General features: G+C 33.9%; 1 protein-coding gene across 1 annotated transcript in view; it reads right to left on the bottom strand.

Annotated features, from left to right (window-relative positions):
• LOC133657088 (calcium-activated potassium channel subunit alpha-1a-like) overlaps positions 1-19,558 on the bottom strand; it is a 626,717-nt gene that overhangs the window by 318,662 nt on the left and 288,497 nt on the right.

The raw sequence follows: 19,558 nt of genomic DNA on the forward strand, positions 1-19,558 counted from the left end.
TTCCTCGCAATCAGATTTCGGGGGGGTGGAGAGGTTAATTTGCGTCTGTGCCCTGCAAAGAGTTGTCCTCAATTTTCAATTACATACTCACGCATCCAACCCCGATGAGTACTAGATTGTTCCGCCCGTATACACCCCCCGCAGGTTGAGATTGTCCACGCATCCGTAAACTGAATTCACCATTTCCCCCCCCCCCCCCCCCCCAAAAAAGTCGTCCTTACAAGAAACCCAGATGGCGCAGAGTGAAGACACCATTTGGAGTGGTCAGTGTGGCGCTACCACCCCTTGGGCTCAGCTCTGGCCTAATTCTGACTAACTGCTCATCTCGAGTCATATGACCCAGAGCGTTCTCAATAACCCGACAAGAGCGAGGGAGGACGCGGCACAGGCCCGAACCGGCTGGTCGGCTCCACTTAGCATCACAGGAAACACAAGGAGCGTCATTATTGGACGTCAAATGCCATTATTAACCGAAAGGGGGGGGTGGGGGGGTGAGGCGGGTTCTCTTGGCTTCAAACCACATAAGCGCTTAAATGGAAATCAAACGTAAAGATCAATTCAAAGTTGCAAGCAGCGACAGATGCGGAGCTGTGTGCAGTCTGGTCATCTGTATCGGAGTAACGCAAATGTGATACCAATTTTTACCAACACGCTCCATGCACGAAAGCTCGACTTGACTCATCGACATCGTCGAGTTGTCAAATTTGTACAGCAATTAGGATGTCGTTGTGGCTTGTGCAGCCCTTTGAGACACTTGTGATTTAGGGCTATGTAAATAAACTTTAAAGGCCTACTGAAATGAAATGTTCTCATTTAAACGGGGAAAGCAGGTCCATTCTATGTGTCATACTTGATCATTTCGCGATGTTGCCATATTTTTGCTGAAAGGATTTAGTAGAGAACATCGACGATACAGTTCGCAACTTTTGGTCGCTGATAAAAAAAAAAAGCCTCGCCTGTACCGGAAGTAGCGTGACGTCGCAGGTTGAAAGGCTCATCACGTTTCCCCATTGTTTACACCAGCAGCGAGAGCGATTCGGACCGAGAAAGCGACGATTACCCCATTAATTTGAGCCAGGATGAAAGATTTGTGGATGAGGAACGTGAGAGTGAAGGATTAGAGTGCAGTGCAGGACGTATCTTTTTTCGCTCTGACTGTAAATTTGGTACAAGTGTGGAATCATTGGATTCCACACTTTCTCCTTTTTCTATTGTGGATCACGGATTTGTATTTTAAACCACCTCGGATACTATATCCTCTTGAAAATGAGAGTCGAGAACGCAAAATGGACATTCACAGTGACTTTTATCTCCACGACAATACATCGGCGAAGCTCTTTAGCTACGGAGCTAACGTGATAGCATCGGGGTTAACTGCAGAAAGAAACAAAATAAATAAATCCCTGACTGGAAGGATAGACAGAAGATCAACAATACTATAAAACCATGGACCTGTAACTACACGGTTAATGCTTTCCAACCTAGCGAAGCTTAACAATGCTGTTGCTAACGACGCCATTGAAGCTAACTTAGCTACGGGACCTCACAGAGCTATGCTAAAAACATTAGCTATCCACCTACGCCTGCCAGCCCTCACCTGCGTTCCAGCGATCGACGGAGCGACGAAGGACTTCACCCGATCATCGATGCGGTCGGCGGCTAGCGTCGGATAGCGCGTCTGCTATCCAACTCAAAGTCCTCCTGGTTGTGTTGCTGCAGCCAGCCGCTAATACACCGATCCCACCTACAGCTTTCTTCTTTGCTGTCTCCATTGTTAATTGAACAAATTGCAAAAGATTCACCAACACAGATGTCCTGAGTACTGTGGAATTTTGCGATGAAAACCGAGCTTTCCGAATACTTCCGTTTCAACGATTGACTGGCGCATACGTCATCATACATAGACGTTTTAAACCGGAAGTTTCGTGGGAAATTTTAAATTGCACTTTATAAGTTAACCCGGCCGTATTGGCATGTGTTGCAATGTTAAGATTTCATCATTGATATATAAACTATCAGACTGCGTGGTAGGTAGTAGTGGCTTTCAGTAGGCCTTTAAGAAACCGTCCTGAGCCTTATCTTATTTACTTTTTATTTTATATATTTTGACCACATTAACCCTGGCAATGGACCCTGTGTGTATATGTATGTCATGCCATTGTTTACAAATTTGGTAAATAAATAACCAAAAAAAAGTGTATTTTGTCGTTTTCTTACTGTACCGAAAATGAACTGAACCGTGACCTCTAAACCGAGGTACGTACCGAACCGACATTTTTGTGTACCGTTACACCCCTAGTTTTAGGACTTGACTTGGACTTGGGATTAAAGACTTGCCAACTTTGCAGTGCCCCTCCGGTGCATGTAGTACTTAGGAGCATGAGCACACAATCCCCGTTGATACAGTCATCGAAAGGATGACAGTATCATTGCACCGTATTGCGTTATCTCATCCCGTGTCGGTGTTCTCAACAGTCAAAAAAAAAAAATTAAAAAATCCCGATCGCTACATTCGGGTGTCGCTTGACGCCACGTGTCTGGCCACAAGCTGCCGGCAGAAAAATAGACCACGGCCCACCACGGCTCTTATTACTCCTTTAAACCCTGGCACAGGCGGGGGTGGGGGGGGGCTACAAAGCAGCGTGGTGATGGCAAAGGAGAGGACGTGTTGAAAGAAAGGCTGAATAGGAGAGATCAAATAGACGGGAGGAGAAGTGACAAAGTCAAAGGGAAGACGGTGAACGGGAGTGAGTGTGCCGCATCCTCTCAGGCCAGATGCAAATAAATGCTCCTAAATCCGGGGGACTCCGGAGCTTCTATTTAAAGATTCCGTTAGGTGTTTGTGAACGCCCCTACCCCCCCTCCCCCAAAAAAAGACAACCCAATAAAATGCTCTCCGTCTAACCCTCCATGGCCGCCTATTAGCGTACACTGCAAAAAGTCAGTGTTCAAAAACAAGAAAAAAAAATACAAAAATGAGGGGTATTTTATTTGAACTAAGCAAAATTATCTGCCAGTAGAACAAGAAAATGTGGCTTTCCAAAACAAGTAAAATTAGCTAACCTCAATGAACCCAAAAAATACCTTAAAATAAGTATATTATCACTAATAACAAGTGCACTTTTCTTGGTAGAAAAAAAAATTAGAACATTTTGCTGAATATGTTGAAAAATATTCTGAAATTAAGAAAATGCTAGTGCCATTATCTTGACATAATGATATGCGCTCGGCATTACATTTCTTGAAACCAGCAAACTTATACTAAAAACTAGTTTATTGTTCTTAATGGAAAGGCAACAAGGCAAGCGCTTGTTACTCTCGGGGTCTCCTAGCCGCTCAGGCAAATCATATGGTCTAAAAATGCATTTTTCCATGGATAACATGACATCATCGCGTCAAGTGCGTGCTCTTTCAGTCAATTAGTGTGCACATATACAGCCCGGCCCCCGGTCAAAACATTTTTTATTGTAATTTTTGAAGAATTTATCTAAATGTGCATGAACTATTTCTGTTCGAAATTGTTAGAAATGTTAAATGTTTAAATATTAACTGTCAGTTTACTGTACTGTGCCAACTGTACTACTATATGAGTACGTGTTTTCTATTGTTTCATTGAAAATAAAACCACAAAGTCCATTTGGCTGTCATCTGTTTTAATTATGAGACACAATTGTGTCAAAATCATGATTTTTTTTTTCATGCTTGAAGTAAGAAATGATTACTTTAAAAAAGTAGTTTTATACTTGTGAGTGTTGATGACACAGCTTTGCAACAGTTGATATTCTAGTTTCAAGCATGTTTTACTCAATATAGGTCATCAAATCTCAGCGACAAGCTGTAATATCTTACTGAGATCATTTAGGACCAAAACACTTAAAACAAGTAAAACACTCTAACATAAAATCTGCTTAGTGAGAAGAATTATCTTATCAGACAGAGAATAAGCAAATATCACCCTTATTTGAGATATTTAATCTTACTTAAATTTCAGTTTTTGCAGTGTCCACACTGCAAAAAGTCAGTGTTCAAAAACAAGAAAAAAAAATACAAAAATGAGGGGTATTTTATTTGAACTAAGGAAAAATTATCTGCCAATAGAACAAGAACATTTGGCTTGTCAAGATTTTCTAAAACAAGTAAAATTAGCTAACCTCAATGAACCCAAAAATACCTTAAAATAAGTATATTCTCACTAATAACAAGTGCACTTTTCTTGGTAGGAAAAAAATAAATAAAAGGCGACATTTTTGCTTAATATGTTGACAAATATTCTTAAATGAAGTAAAAGCTAGTGCCATTATCCTGACATAATGATATGCGCTCGGCATTACATTTCTTGAAACCAGCAAACGTACACTAAAAAATAGTTTATTGTTCTTAATGGAAAGGCAAAAAGGCAAGCGCTTGTTACTCTCGGGGTCTCCTAGCCGCTCAGGCAAATCATATTGTCTAAAAATGCATTTTTCCATCGATAACATGACATCATCGCGCCAAGTGCGTGCTCTTTCAGTCAATTAGTGCGCATACCGTATTTTTCGGACTATAAGTCGCAGTTTTTTTCATAGTTTGGCCGGGGGTGGGACTTATACTCAGGAGCGACTTATGTGTGAAATGATTAACACATTAGCGTAAAATATCAAATAATATTATTTAGCTCATTCACGTAAGAGACTAGACGTATAAGATTTCATGGGATTTAGCGATTAGGAGTGACAGATTGTTTGGTAAACGTATAGCATGTTCTATATGTTATAGTTATTTGAATGACTCTTACCATAATATGTTACGTTAACATACCAAGCACCTTCTCAGTTGGTTATTTATGTCTCATATAACGTACACTTATTCAGTCTGTTGTTCACTATTCTTTATTTATTTTAAATTGCCTTTCAAATGTCTATTCTTGGTGTTGGCTTTTATCAAATACATTTCCCCAAAAAATGCGACTTATACTACAGTGCGACTTATATATGTTTTTTTCCTTCTTTATCATGCATTTTCGGCTGGTGCGACTTATACTCCGGAGTGACTTATACTCCGAAAAATACGGTACATTTCTTGAAACCAGCAAATTTATACTAAAAACTAATTTATTGTTCTTAATGGAAAGGCAACAAGGCAAGCGTTTGTTACTCTCGGGGTCTCCTAGCCGCTCAGGCAAATCATATGGTCTAAAAATGCATTTTTCCATGGATAACATGACATCATCGCGCCAAGTGCGTGCTCTTTCACTCAATTAAAGCGCATATATACGGCCCCAAAATTTTTTATTGTAATTTTGAAGAGTTTATCTGAATGTGCATGAACTATTTTTGTTCAAAATTGTTTGAAATATCACATGTTAAATGTTTAATTATTAACTGTCAGTTTACTGTACTGTGCCAACTGTACTACTATATGCACTGCAAAAACTGAAATCTAAGTAAGATTGAATATCTCAAATAAGGGTGATATTTGCTTATTTTCTGTCTGATAAGATAATTCTTCTCACTAAGCAGATTTTATGTTAGAGTGTTTTACTTGTTTTAAGGGTTTTGGTCCTAAATGATCTCAGTAAGATATTACAGCTTGTTGCTGAGATTTGATGACCTATATTGAGTAAAACATGCTTGAAACTAGAATATCAACTGTTGCAAAGCTGTGTCATCAACACTCACAAGTATAAAACTACTTTTTTAAAGTAATCATTTCTTATTTCAAGCATGAAAAAACAAAATCTTGATTTTAACACAATTGTGTCTCATAATTAAAACAGATGACAGCCAAATGGACTTTGCTGTTTTATTTTCAATGAAACAATAGAAAACACGTACTCATATAGTAGTACAGTTGGCACAGTACAGTAAACTGACAGTTAATATTTAAACATTTAACATTTCAAACAATTTTGAACAGAAATAGTTCATGCACATTCAGATAAATTCTTCAAAATTACAATAAAAAAAACAATTTGGCCAGGGGCTGTATATATGCACACTAATTGACTGAAAGAGCACGCACTTGGTGCAATGATGTCATGTTATCCATGGAAAAATGCATTTTTAGACCATATGATTTGCCTGAGCGGCTAGGAGACCCCGAGAGTAACAAGCGCTTGCCTTGTTGCCTTTCCATTAAGAACAATAAATTAGTTTTTAGTATAAGTTTGCTGGTTTCAAGAAATGTAATGCCGAGTGCATATCATTATGTCAAGATAATGGCACTAGCATTTACTTCATTTAAGAATATTTTTTAACATATTGAGCAAAAAGGTCTAATTTTTTTTTCTACCAAGAAAAGTGCACTTGTTATTAGTGAGAATATACTTATTTTAAGCTATTTTTGGGTTCATTGAGGTTAGCTAATTTTACTTGTTTTGGAAAGTCTTGACAAGCCGAATTTTCTTGTTCTATTGGCAGATAATTTTGCTTAATTCAAGTAAAATACCCCTCATTTTTGTAAAAAAAAAATTCTTGTTTTTGAACACTGACTTTTTGCAGCGTGAGTGTGCTGCATCCTCTCAGGCCAGATGCAAATAAATGCTCCTAAATCCGGGGGACTCCGGAGCTTCTATTTAAAGATTCCGTCAGTGTTTGTGAACGTCCCCCCTCCCCCCACCTCAAAAAAAAAGAAAACCCAATGAAATGCTCTCCGTCTAACCCTCCATGGCCGCCTATTAGTGTACAGACATTTGCGTGCACGCCGAGATCCCTAAAGGCAACGCCGCAGAGCACGTCGGCCTATTTCAGGACTGAAAAAACACACGTATGTAAATCCTGCTTTGTCCGCAAGGGCAAGAACTTCAGTGTGATTACGACGCTTCAAAAATAGCCAGAAATACCTCGGCTGAGACAATAGGCCTTTTGTTTGCCCTACGGCGCGACCTTGACAAGCTGCGGGACTAACAGGCAGGGATTCCGCCGCCTATGGACCATAATGCATCGCACCAATGAACGTTTCTGGACCTATTTCGAGAGCGATTTAGGCCTCTTTGTCTTTCATTCATTTTTTTTCATACATTTTGTATTTATCTCCTTCATTGATGTGCATCTTTGATCGATAGACAATTATACCTCAATTATTCAATTATACATTTACACACCAATGCCTGAGAAGGAGCAGGATGAAGGAAAATCTTATATTATCCTGCCCCCTTCAACATAATATGTAGTCTTACTTAATGGATATCATATAAACCAACAATCACATCCACATATAATGAAAACAAACAAAAAAACACAACAGGTGCAAAACTTCATGAAGTACAAACCGAACAAAAAAAAGTAATATACACCTCACGGGATGATACAAAACAAATACAAAACCAGACAAAAAAATAGGTAAAATTAAAGCTGCAAGCAGCGATGGACGGGACCAACTTTGAAGGCTCATAAAATCCAAACCGGAGCAGTAATTAAAACTCTTTCATCAACTTTTAATCAGAAGGGTTCAATCTCTCTCCTGTGCTAATTTGAAGCCGACACGACAAACGCGCTCAGAGGAGATAATGTTTAAAAAAAAGGTGACTGTTTTTACACAACTTTTGTTTTGAAGGGGGAATTGCAATCTTCCTGTTGATTTTTGCTGGGGGTTGTCAGTGTATGAAATATAGGTCTAAGTGAGACCTACATAGAGGTTTTTGTTTCATGTCTCTACGACATTCCTACTGGGAGTTACAGGCAATTTTGTCGGCGTTTTCTTCCTAGGAGCAGTTGTGTCTGTGTTTTCTTCCTAAGGGGCGATAGAGCGCAATTTTGACTTTTGGGGTTGGGTTTTTCATTAGATCACAAATTTTCGCCAGTCCTGATGTGTGTGTCCAGTTTGGTGAGTTTTGAAGCATGTTAAGGGGGTCAAATTACCGCTCAAAGAGGCAAAAATTACTGTTTTTACGAAACTTTTGTTTTGAAGGGGGAATTGCCAACTTCCTGTTGATTTTTGCTGAAGGATGTCAGTGTGTGAAATGTAGGTCTACGTGAGACTTACATAGAGGTTTTTGTTTGATGTCTTTACGATATTCCTACTGGAAGTTACAGGCCGTTTTGTCTGTGTTTTTTCTTAGGGGGCGCTACAGCGCAATTTTGAGTTTTGGGGTTTGGTTTTTTGATTAGATGGCATTTTTCGCCAGTCCTGATGTGTGTGTCAAATTTGGTGCGTATTGAAGCATGTTAAGGGGGTCAAATTACCGCTCAAAGAGGCAAAAATGACTGTTTTTATGAAACTTTTGTTTTGAAGGGGGAATTGCCAACTTCCTGTTGATTTTTGCTGAAGGATGTCAGTGTATGAAATGTAGGTCTAAGTGAGACTTACATAGAGGTTTTTGTTTCATGTCTTTACGATATTCCTACTGGAAGTTACAGGCCGTTTTGTCTGTGTTTTTTCTTAGGGGGCGCTAGAGCGCAATTTTGAGTTTTGGGGTTTGGTTTTTTGATTAGATGGCATTTTTCGCCAGTCCTGATGTGTGTGTCAAATTTGGTGCGTATTGAAGCATGTTAAGGGGGTCAAATTACCGCTCAAAGAGGCAAAAATGACTGTTTTTATGAAACTTTTGTTTTGAAGGGGGAATTGCCAACTTCCTGTTGATTTTTGCTGAAGGATGTCAGTGTATGAAATGTAGGTCTAAGTGAGACTTACATAGAGGTTTTTGTTTCATGTCTTTACGATATTCCTACTGGAAGTTACAGGCCGTTTTGTCTGTGTTTTTTCTTAGGGGGCGCTAGAGCGTAATTTTGAGTTTTGGGGTTTGGTTTTTTGATTAGATGGCATTTTTCGCCAGTCCTGATGTGTGTGTCAAATTTGGTGAGTATTGAAGCATGTTAAGGGGGTCAAATTACAGCTCAAAGAGGCAAAAATGACATTTTTTACGAAACTTTTGTTTTGAAGGGGGAATTGCCAACTTCCGGTTGATTTTTGCTGAAGGATGTCAGTGTATGAAATGTAGGTCTAAGTGAGACCTACATAGAGGTTTTTGTTTCATGTCTTTACGATATTCCTACTGGAAGTTACAGGCCGTTTTGTCTGTGTTTTTTCTTAGGGGGCGCTAGAGCATAATTTTTAGTTTTGGGGTTTGGTTTTTTGATTAGATGGCATTTTTCGCCAGTCCTGATGTGTGTGTAGTTTGGTGAGTTTTGAAGCATGTTAAGGGGGTCAAATTACAGCTCAAAGAGGCAAAAATGACAGTTTTTAACGAAACTTTTGTTTTGAAGTGGGAATTGCCAACTTCCTGTTGATTTTTGCTAAAGGATGTCAGTGTATGAAATGTAGGTCTAAGTGAGACCTACATAGAGGTTTTTGTTTCATGTCTTTACGATATTCCTACTGGGAGTTACAGGCAGTGAAAATGACAGGTTACTACTTAAATAATTCACTTAGTTGGAGGTAAAAATAGCACCTAGGAGAGCGACGGATGAACACGTCGTACCCGAGGGAGGCCGAGAAAAGAGCTCTTCTTGTGCGCCCGACTAGAAATGTGTAAAAAGACCCCACTGGAGAAGGATGGTGTTTATTTATAGGACGAGTTTGGAAGTCAAAAATAGCTTCCTCTGAGGTTTTTCTATTGAGAAAATGTTGTTTACAATCAGACCAACAATTGGTGTATAGCACACTATAACAATGTCATTTGAAAAAATATATTATAGAGCTGTTCCACTCAGGATTGAATACAAAGTCTCCCTACTAACCCACCAGTGCCTCCATGGAAATGCCCCCCTCTACCTCAAAGAACTGCTCACCCCCAAATCCTCCACCCGACACCTCCGCTCCGGACAGGCTAACCTCCTCCAACCTCCGAGGACAAAGCTACGGACAATGGGAGACCGGGGCTTTCTGCTCCGCCGCTCCCAGTCTGGGGAACACTCTCCCTGACCACCTGAGGGCACCACAGACTGTGGATGCTTAAAAACCCTTTCTTTTTTCTTTTTTTTTTAAAAAAGCCTTTTTTAGATATATGCATACTAGTTTTAGCTATTTGGCTGTTCTAGTTTTTATTTGTATTTATTTTTTATTAGATTTTTATTTTATTTTTTTTAATACACTGTAGCACTTTGAGATTGTTTACTCAATGTAAAGTGCTTTTTACAAATAAAATCTATTATTATTATTATTATTAACGACCAATCAGAAATGACTGCATTAATTGCGCTCCAAAAAGCCTATTTTATTTATATTAGGTTCAGTTATTATCAATATTATTGTTGTATTTAAATTGTATTATAACAAAACGTGTATCAATTGTACTTTAATATTTTTTGCTAACTCAAAGTACAAAACACTGCTCCCACAGTGGAGTGTTTTAAGTCTCGTCTTAAGACCCACTTTTATTCTTTGGCTTTTAACACTACGTGAGTTGTGTGGTCCTCTGTTGTCCTGTGTGTTTTTTTCAATTTTGATTTCTATTTACTGTTTTATTGGTTTTACCCTTTAAAATTGTTTTTAATCATATTTATTTTTATATTGGTTTTATATTTATTTATTTTTTTGTTTTTATTCAGTCATTGGTGGAGCTAAGGATAATATTTGAATATTGTTTTTAAAATTGTTGTGCAGCACTTTGGAAACATTTTTGTTGTTTAAATGTGCTATACAAATAAAGTGGATTGAATTGAAAACCCAAATCCAGTGAAGTTGGCACGTTGTGTAAATGGTAAATAAAAACAGAATACAATGATTTGCAAATCCTTTTCAACCTATTTTCAATTGAATAGACTGCAAAGACAACATATTTAACGTTCAAACTGGAAAACTTTGTTATATATTGCAAATATTAGCTCATTTGGAATTTGATGCCTGCAACATGTTTCAAAAAAAGCTGGCACAAGTGGCAAAAAAGACTGAGAAAGTTGAGGAAGGCTCATCAAACACTTATTTGGAACATCCCACAGGTGAACGGGCTAATTGGGAACAGGTGGGTGCCATGATTGGGTATAAAAGCAGCTTCCATGAAATGCTCAGTCACTCACAAACAAGGATGGGAGCGAGGGTCACCACTTTGTCAACAAATGCGTGAACAAATTGTTTAAGAACAACATTTCTCAACAAGCTATTGCAAGGAATTTAGGGATTTCACCATCTACGGTCCGTAATATCATCAAAAGGTTCAGAGAATCTGAAAAAATCACTGCACGTAAGCGATGATGTTACGGACCTTCGATCCCTCAGGCTGTACTGCGTCAAAAAGCGACATCAGTGTGTAAAGGATATCTCCACATGGGCTCAGGAACACTTCAGAAAACCACTGTCAGTAACTACAGTTGGTCGCTACATCTGTAAGTGCAAGTTAAAACTCTACTATGCAAAGCCAAAGCCATTTATCAACAACACCCAGAAACGCCGCCGGCTTTGCTGGGCCCCAGCTCATCTAACATGGACTGATGCAAAGTGTAAATGTGTTCTGTGGACTGACGAGTCCACATTTCAAATTGTTTTTGGAAACTGTGGACGTCGTGTCCTCCGGAACGAAGAGGAAATTAACCATCCGGATTGTTATAGGCCCATAGTTCAAAAGTCAGCATCTGTGATGGTATGACGGTGTATTAGTGCCCAAGACATGGGTAACTTACACATCTGTGAAGGCACCATTAATGCTGAAAGGTACATACAGGTTTTGGAGCAACATTTGTTGCCATCCAAGCAACGTTATCACGGACGCCCCTGCTTATTTCAGCAAGACAATGCTCAGCCACGTGTTACAACAGCGTGGCTTCATAGTAAAAGAGTGCGGGTACTAGACTGGCCTGCCTGTAGTCCAGACCTGTCTCCCATTGAAAATGTGTGGCGCATTATGAAGCCTAAAATAGCACAACGGAGACCCCCGGACTGTTGAACAACTTAAGCTGTACATCAAGCAAGAATGGGAAATAATTCCACCTGAAAAGCTTCAAAAATGTGTCTCCTCAGTTCCCAAATGTTTACTGAGTGTTGTTAAAAGGAAAGGCCATGTAACACAGTGGTAAAAATGCCCCTGTGCCAACTTGTTTGCAATGTGTTGCTGCCATTAAATTCTAAGTTAATGATTATTTGCCAAAAAAACAACTAGTTTCTCAGTTGTAACATTAAATATCTTGTCTTTGCAGTCTATTCAATTGAATATAAGTTGAAAAGGATTTGCAAATCATTGTATTCTGTTGTTATTTACCATTTACACAACGTGCCAACTTCACTGGTTTTGGGTTTTGTATTATAGAACGACCAATCAGAAATGACTGCATTAATTGCACTCCAAAAAGCCTATTTATTTTATTTTATAAAAGGTTCTGTTATTATCAATATTATTGTTGTATTTAAATTGTATTATAATAAAATGTGTACTAATTGTACTTTAATATTTTTTGGCTCACATAATGTATTATTAACTGTGATGATTTTATATCAACACAATTCAATAATAATATTACCGGTTTCATTTTTACACCCCAGCTATTTCAAATATTTTAATAATTGTGTTTTTTGGGGGGGTTTTTTTGGGTGGTTTTATTCATATTTATTTTAGCATAAATGTTTTCGTGTTTATTTTCAAAAAAGCAATAATAATTATTTTAGTAATTTTTGTGTCTTTTGTGCTGGTTTTATCTGTGTGTATATATGTATTTTTGCTCACTTAATGTATTATTAACTATGATGATTTTATATTAACTTAAAAAAAAGCAATAATAATTATTGTAGTAATTTTTTTTGTCTTTTGTGCCGGTTTTATATGTGTGTATATATGTATTTTTGCTCACATAATGTATTATTAACTATGATGATTTTATATTAACATAAAAAAAGCAATAATTATTATTTTAGTAATTTTTGTGTCTTTTGTGCTGGTTTTATCTGTGTGTATATATGTATTTTTGCTCACTTAATGTATTATTAACTATGATGATTTTATATTAACATAATTCAATAATAATATTACCGGATTAATTTTTACAACCCAGCTATTTTAAATATTTTAATAAACATTTTTTTGGGTGGTTTTATTCATATTTATTTTGGCATAAATGTTTTCATGTTTATTTTTAAAAAAGCAATAATAATTATTTTAGTAATTTTTTGTCTTTTGTGCTGGTTTTATATGTGTGTATATATGTATTTTTGCTCACTTAATGTATTATTAACTATTATGATTTTATATTAACATAAAAAAAGCAATAATAATTATTTTAGTAATTTTTGTGTCTTTTGTGCTGGTTTTATCTGTGTGTATATATGTATTTTTGCTCACTTAATGTATTATTAACTATGATGATTTTATATCAACACAATTAAATAATAATATTACCAGTTTCATTTTTACAACCCAGCTATTTCAAACATTTTAATAATTGTGTTTCTTGTTTTTTTTTGGGTGGTTTTATTCATATTTATTTTGGCATAAATGTTTTCATGTTTATTTTTAAAAAAGCAATAATAATTATTTTAGTATTTTTTTTGTCTTTTGTGCTGGTTTTATCTGTGTGTATATATGTACTTTTGCTCACTTAATGTATTATTAACTATGATGATTTTATATTAACATAAAAAAAGCAATAATAATTATTTTAGTAATTTTTGTGTCTTTTGTGCTGGTTTTATCTGTGTGTATATATGTATTTTTGCTCACTTAATGTATTATTAACTATGATGATTTTATATTAACATAAAAAAAAGCAATAATTATTATTTTAGTAATTTTTGTGTCTTTTGTGCTGGTTTTATCTGTGTTATATGTATTTTTGCTCAATTAATGTATTATTAACTATGATGATTTTATATTAACATAATTCAATAATAATATTACCGGATACATTTTTACAACCCAGCTATTTCAAACATTTTAATAATTGTGTGTTTGTTTTTTGGGGGGGGTGGTTTTATTCATATTTATTTTGGCATACATTTTTTCATGTTTATTTTTAAAAAAGCAATAATAATTATTTTAGTAATTTTTTTGACTTTTGTGCTGGTTTTATCTGTGTGTGTATATATGTATTTTTGCTCACTTAATGTATTATTAACTATGATGATTTTATATTAACATAAAAAAAGCAATAATAATTATTTTAGTAATTTTTGTGTCTTTTGTGCTGGTTTTATATGTGTGTATATATGTATTTTTGCTCACTTAATGTATTATTAACTATGATGATTTTATATTAACTTAAAAAAAAGCAATAATAATTATTGTAGTAATTTTTTTTGTCTTTTGTGCCGGTTTTATATGTGTGTATATATGTATTTTTGCTCACATAATGTATTATTAACTATGATGATTTTATATTAACATAAAAAAAAGCAATAATTATTATTTTAGTAATTTTTGTGTCTTTTGTGCTGGTTTTATCTGTGTGTATATATGTATTTTTGCTCACTTAATGTATTATTAACTATGATGATTTTATATTAACATAATTCAATAATAATATTACCGGATTAATTTTTACAACCTAGCTATTTTAAATATTTTAATAAACATTTTTTTGGGTGGTTTTATTCATATTTATTTTGGCATAAATGTTTTCATGTTTATTTTTAAAAAAGCAATAATAATTATTTTAGTAATTTTTTGTCTTTTGTGCTGGTTTTATATGTGTGTATATATGTATTTTTGCTCACTTAATGTATTATTAACTATTATGATTTTATATTAACATAAAAAAAGCAATAATAATTATTTTAGTAATTTTTGTGTCTTTTGTGCTGGTTTTATCTGTGTGTATATATGTATTTTTGCTCACTTAATGTATTATTAACTATGATGATTTTATATCAACACAATTAAATAATAATATTACCAGTTTCATTTTTACAACCCAGCTATTTCAAACATTTTAATAATTGTGTTTCTTGTTTTTTTTTGGGTGGTTTTATTCATATTTATTTTGGCATAAATGTTTTCATGTTTATTTTTAAAAAAGCAATAATAATTATTTTAGTATTTTTTTTGTCTTTTGTGCTGGTTTTATCTGTGTGTATATATGTACTTTTGCTCACTTAATGTATTATTAACTATGATGATTTTATATTAACATAAAAAAAGCAATAATAATTATTTTAGTAATTTTTGTGTCTTTTGTGCTGGTTTTATCTGTGTGTATATATGTATTTTTGCTCACTTAATGTATTATTAACTATGATGATTTTATATTAACATAAAAAAAAGCAATAATAATTATTTTAGTAATTTTTGTGTCTTTTGTGCTGGTTTTATCTGTGTTATATGTATTTTTGCTCAATTAATGTATTATTAACTATGATGATTTTATATTAACATAATTCAATAATAATATTACCGGATACATTTTTACAACCCAGCTATTTCAAACATTTTAATAATTGTGTGTTTGTTTTTTGGGGGGGGTGGTTTTATTCATATTTATTTTGGCATACATTTTTTCATGTTTATTTTTAAAAAAGCAATAATAATTATTTTAGTAATTTTTTTGACTTTTGTGCTGGTTTTATCTGTGTGTGTATATATGTATTTTTGCTCACTTAATGTATTATTAACTATGATGATTTTATATTAACATAAAAAAAGCAATAATAATTATTTTAGTAATTTTTTTGTCTTTTGTGCTGGTTTTATATGTGTGTATATATGCATTTTTGCTCACATAATGTATTATTAACTATGATGATTTTATATTAACATAAAAAAAGCAATAATAATTATTTTAGCTATTTTTTTGTCTTTTGTGCTGGTTTTATCTGTGTATATATATGTATTTTGGCTCACTTAATGTATTATTAACTATGATGATTTTATATTAACATAAAAAAAAAGCAATAATAATTATTTTAGTAATTTTTTTGTCTTTTGTGCTGGTTTTATATGTGTGTATATATGTATTTTTGCTCACTTAATGTATTATTAACTATGTTGATTTTATATTAACATAATTCAATAATAACATTACCGGATTCATTTTTACAACCCAGCTATTTTAAATATTTTAATAAAAAAAAATTTGGGTGGTTTTATTCATATTTATTTTGGCATACATGTTTTCATGTTTATTTGTAAAAAAGCAATAATAATTATTTTAGTAATTTTTTTGTCTTTTGTGCTGGTTTTATCTGTGTGTATATATGTATTTTTGCTCACATAATGTATTATTAACTATGATGATTTTATATTAACATAAAAAAAAAGCAATAATAATTATTTTAGTAATTGTTGTGTCTTTTGTGCTGGTTTTATCTGTGTGTATATATGTATTTTTGCTCACTTAATGTATTATTAACTATGATGATTTTATATTAACATAAAAAAAAGCAATAATAATTATTTTAGTAATTTGTTTTGTCTTTTGTGCTGGTTTTATCTGTGTGTATATATGTATTTTTGCTCACTTAATGTACTATTAACTATGATGATTTTATATTAGCATAAAAAAAGCAATAATAATTATTTTAGTAATTTTTTTGTCTTTTGTGCTGGTTTTATCTGTGTGTATATATGTATTTTTGCTCACTTAATGTATTATTAACTATGATGATTTTATATTAACATAAAAAAAACAATGATAATAATTTTAGTAATTTGTTTGTCTTTTGTGCTGGTTTTATATGTGTGTATATATGTATTTTTGCTCACATAATGTATTATTAACTATGATGATTTTATATTAACATAAAAAAAAGCAATAATAATTATTGTAGTAATTTTTGTGTCTTTTGTGCTGGTTTTATCTGTGTGTATATATGTATTTTTGCTCACTTAATGTATTATTAACTATGATGATTTTATATTAACATAATTCAATAATAATATTACCGGATTCATTTTTACAACCCAGCTATTTTAAATATTTTAATAAACATTTTTTTGGGTGGTTTTATTCATATTTATTTTGGCATACATGTTTTCATGTTTATTTTTAAAAAAGCAATAATAATTATTTTAGTAATTTTTTTGTCTTTTGTGCTGGTTTTATCTGTGTGTATACATGTATTTTTGCTCACATAATGTATTATTAACTATGATGATTTTATATTAACATAAAAAAAAGCAATAATAATTATTTTAGTAATCGTTGTGTCTTTTGTGCTGGTTTTATCTGTGTGTATATATGTATTTTTGCTCACTTAATGTATTATTAACTATGATGATTTTATGTTAACATAAAAAAAAGCAATAATAATTATTTTAGTAATTTGTTTTGTCTTTTGTGCTGGTTTTATCTGTGTGTATATATGTATTTTTGCTCACTTAATGTATTATTAACTATGATGATTTTATATTAACATAAAAAAAAGCAATAATAATTATTTTAGTAATTTTTTTGTCTTTTGTGCTGGTTTTATCTGTGTGTATATATGTATTTTTGCTCACTTAATGTATTATTAACTATGATGATTTTATATTAACATAAAAAAAACAATGATAATAATTTTAGTAATTTTTTTGTCTTTTGTGCTGGTTTTATATGTGTGTATATATGTATTTTTGCTCACATAATGTATTATTAACTATGATGATTTTATATTAAAATAAAAAAAAGCAATAATAATTATTTTAGTAATTTTTGTGTCTTTTGTGCTGGTTTTATCTGTGTGTATACATGTATTTTTGCTCACTTAATGTATTTTTAACTATGATGATTTTATATTAACATAATTCAATAATAATATTACCGGATTCATTTTTACAACCCAGCTATTTTGATTATTTTAATAATTTTTTTTGGGGTGGTTTTATTCATATTTATTTTGGCATAAATGTTTTCATGTTTATTTTTAAAAAAGCAATAATAATTATTTTAGTAATTTTTGTGTCTTTTGTGCTGGTTTTATCTGTGTGCATATATGTATTTTTGCTCACTCAATGTATTATTAACTATGATGATTTTATATTAACATAAAAAAAAGCAATAATAATTATTTTAGTAATTTTTTTGTCTTTTGTGCTGGTTTTATCTGTGTGTATATATGTATTTTTGCTCACTTAATGTATTATTAACTATGATGATTTTATATTAACATAATTCAATAATAATATTACCGGATTCATTTTTACAACCCGGCTATTTTAAATATTTTAATAAAAATTTTTTTGGGTGGTTTTATTTATATTTATTTTGGCATAAATGTTTTCATGTTTATTTAAAAAAAAGCAATAATAATTATTTTAGTATTTTTTTTGTCTTCTGTGCTGGTATATATGTATTTGCCATACTATTATTTAACACTAAATATTCCATAATTCACTGTCACTTGTACATATTCTCCATGCCATCGAGAGCTTTCACAAATCATTGCATACATTGTAGGGAGAGAGAAAAAAATGTATGCCGTGCTTTCCCCTTTGTACTAAAAATAGCTCATTCCCTCTGCATTGTGGGATACCACACCACTGCCATCGCCTCTTCCTCCTCCTCCTCCTCATCCTCATCCATATCGCAATGGTGACTTTGATTCACAAAAAAAAAAAAAAAAAAAGATGGCCGGCCCATTCGGCACAAAAGTGCTGACAGACTCTGCTAATTAGTGATACGGACGTTCCTATCGTTTGGATTTTTAATTAGCATCCCATTTGCATTTAGCGAACAGTGAGAAAAGCTTCTATCTCATTAGAAGAAGAATTTAGGGTGTTTTGTGTTTTACTAGCGAAAGTAAGCACAGTTTTACACTGTGTAAGTTAAGCAGGACTTTGGACACAATACTGCTGCTCGTGCTTTTCTATCAGACTAAATAGACGCTCTTGTTTTTTACTGTTTGTCATTATGGTGGTACTTGCAGCACCAAGTGTTTTCTGACTTGGGGGGGAAAAAAAGTTTGAGAACCACTGTATTGGAAATGTACTAATCAAGCAGTCAAACAGAACTGTCTTGTCTTATACAAGTTCGGAGGGAGTAAGCTCAGTTCGGAGGGGGGTGAGAGCGTATGGCGCAAGTCAGTGGAAAGTGCCCCACACTGGGAAGGATGGTGCATCGTTAAATGAGCAACGAGAAGGGAGGAGAGATATTTTCAGTGAGTCGATGCGGACAAGGTCACACACAGTATGTATGTACCTTTCAGCATTCACAGATTAAAGTTAAAGTTAAAGTACCAATGATTGTCTCACACACTCGAGGTGTGGCGAAATTATTCTCTGCATTTGACCCATCACCCTTGATTACCCCACCTGGGAGGTGAGGGGAGCAGTGGGCAGCAGCGGTGGCCGCGCCCGGGAATCATTTTTGGTGATTTAACCCCCAATTCCAACCCTTGATGCTGAGTGCCAAGCAGGGAGGTAATGGGTCCCGTTTTTATAGTGTTTGGTATGACTCGGCCGGGGTTTGAACTCACAACCTACCGATCTCAGGGCGCATACACTAACCACTAGGCCACTGAGATGTGTAAGTTACCCATGCCTCATGCACTAATACACCTCCATACCATCACAGATGCTGGCTTTTGAACTTTGCGCCTAGAACAGTCCGGATGGTTCTTTTCCTCTTTGGTCCTGAGGACACAAAGTCCACAGTTTCCAAAAAACAATTTGAAATGTGGACTCGTCAGACCACAGAACACTTTCCCACTTTGCATCAGTCCATCTTAGATGAGCTCGGGCCCAGCAAAACCGGCGGAGTTTCCGGGTGTTGTTGATAAATGGCCTTCGCTTTGCATAGTAGAG

The sequence above is a fragment of the Entelurus aequoreus genome, linkage group LG09, assembly GCF_033978785.1.
Source record: "Entelurus aequoreus isolate RoL-2023_Sb linkage group LG09, RoL_Eaeq_v1.1, whole genome shotgun sequence".
Classification (NCBI taxonomy): domain Eukaryota; kingdom Metazoa; phylum Chordata; class Actinopteri; order Syngnathiformes; family Syngnathidae; genus Entelurus; species Entelurus aequoreus.